The 1,963-nt window shown below is 41.4% G+C and overlaps 1 long non-coding RNA gene across 1 annotated transcript in view; it reads right to left on the bottom strand.

The window, feature by feature from the left end:
• LOC106941705 (uncharacterized) overlaps positions 1-1,260 on the bottom strand; it is an 18,921-nt gene extending 17,661 nt beyond the window's left edge. Inside the window, exons 1-2 of the long non-coding RNA XR_001423440.1 lie at positions 1,174-1,260; positions 989-991 (exon numbers count right to left, since the gene is read on the bottom strand). This is a non-coding gene — a long non-coding RNA (uncharacterized LOC106941705). The remainder of the gene's footprint in view (positions 1-988; positions 992-1,173) is intronic.
• Between the last annotated feature and the right edge of the window lie 703 nt (positions 1,261-1,963).

Raw genomic sequence — 1,963 nt, forward strand, 5'->3', positions numbered from 1 at the left:
CTTTCCTGTTGCTAGATTTATTTTATCATTTATTGACGCTCACCATCATTAATGTTCACTCAGCACCTGCTGCGCCTCCTAATCATCATGTGTTTCACATCATATGTTGACGGAAATAAAACACTTTTTAATATAAGTTGCTGCTTTGACATAATCACAGAACTGCCAAAACATATGTAAAAAAATCCTCAATAAAACATAAAATATTAGAAAATCAGACAGCAGACAAAGTGAATCACAGCAATGTCATCAGCCGGTGTAATGCTGACCTGATGCGGTGAAGCTACTAGTAGCAGCAGAACGGAGCTGCGCCAAGAAGCTACAAACACTGAATAGAAGAAGAGCTGCCATCGATACAGTTGCAGCCAAACATGTTTTAATGTTACACAATACAGTTTTACCAAGTTGCTCAAAGTCTAAACTGGTATTGTGATTGAAGGTGTAAAGTTTACCTTCGACCAAATGCCCCCCAAAGGAATCCCAGCGCCCCCCTTTTGTAAAAATGTCCGCCAACTTCCCGTCTTGTCCCCTTTCCTTTGCCCAGCACCACCTGTTTTTAATTCCTTTCTCAATAAACGTGTTTCTTTACCGGGTGAGAAACTCCATCTTCATTCATATCGCATTCGATTTAACCGAACGGATGCAGTTCTTTTCTACAAAACGTTTTACAGTCATTGGTCAAGAACACGGGAGCTAGAATTCTGATTGGCAGACATCTTTGTCTATTATCTACAGTTTAGTTGAGGCAGGCCTTTTGGTCCAATGCTTGCTTTGCTTGGAAGTCTGGCCCCCAGACTGAGCTCTTTACGCCTAAGTTTCAAATGTCTGACTAAATAAATCTTCTTTATTTTAATTGTAAGTAGTTCTTTAAATGTCCTGCGAGATGATATACTTACCCATGTATCCATAACAACCGGAACTTTCAATATCCAGCAAGTTATTTTCGCAATTTACCGTCTATTAAACGAGTGCCCCCCGGATTAATTACACTCTCTGCAGCTGCAGCTGTGAAGTTACCGTATTAACCCGATATTTGCTGCAAAGTGCAATGTCTCCCCTTTCAGAAACCGTTGGAATTTTTCAGATAGCGCTACGTGTGGCGGAATTACGGTACTGCGAATTTAGATGCGTCGCCGCCGACATGTTCCGGTCTAGAAGGGTCCCGGAGACTACAGTTTGGTTGAGGCGGACCGTTTGGTCAAAAGCCGGAAATCCGGCCCCTGGCCGGAACTCTTTAAGCCCTGAGCTCTCTTCATTTTTAATTCTGTGAAGATGTTGCAATAATCAATGCAACTAAAGATAAATGCATGGATGAGTTTCTCTAGATCTCATTGAGACATTAGTCCTCTAATCCTGGAGATGTTCTTCAGGTGATGGAAGGCTGACTTTGTAACTGTTTTTATGTGGCTCTGAAGGTTCAGGTCAGAGTCCATCACTACTCCCAGGTTTTGGTCCTGATCGCTAGGTTTTAGTTGTAATAACTGAAGCTGTACTTCAAATTTAGTGTGACTGTTCCCGCTGGACTAAAACTAGCGATTTCTCCAAGATCAATTCCATCCCACTATTGAGTTTTAAGGTCCACAGCTGGCCTGTGAATCTCAGCAAGAATTGCATCCAACTTGCCCTGTTTGCTAGTTGGCCCAACCCATCACAAATTTGTTGATATGCCAAGTCCAGAAATCCTGTTATCATGAATCCAAATCAATCCAGGATGTATCCCTCCAGGTATATACATCTGCTTGTCCTCGCAGAACAAGCAGATTAATCAATACAATTTTATTTGTATAGCACATTTCAGCAGCAAGGCATTTCAAAGTGCTTTACATCAATATGCTTTACATGTATACCAGTTGACCACTATATGTTTTAGGTTTCAACACCAAAAGACACTCAGACATTTCCCACACAAAGAAGAGAACATTCAGTACATTACAGCAGTGGTCCCCAACCTTTTTATTATCAC

This window comes from Poecilia latipinna, unplaced genomic scaffold, assembly GCF_001443285.1.
Source record: "Poecilia latipinna isolate Pla-1442-1.1 unplaced genomic scaffold, P_latipinna-1.0 Scaffold3815, whole genome shotgun sequence".
NCBI lineage: Eukaryota > Metazoa > Chordata > Actinopteri > Cyprinodontiformes > Poeciliidae > Poecilia > Poecilia latipinna.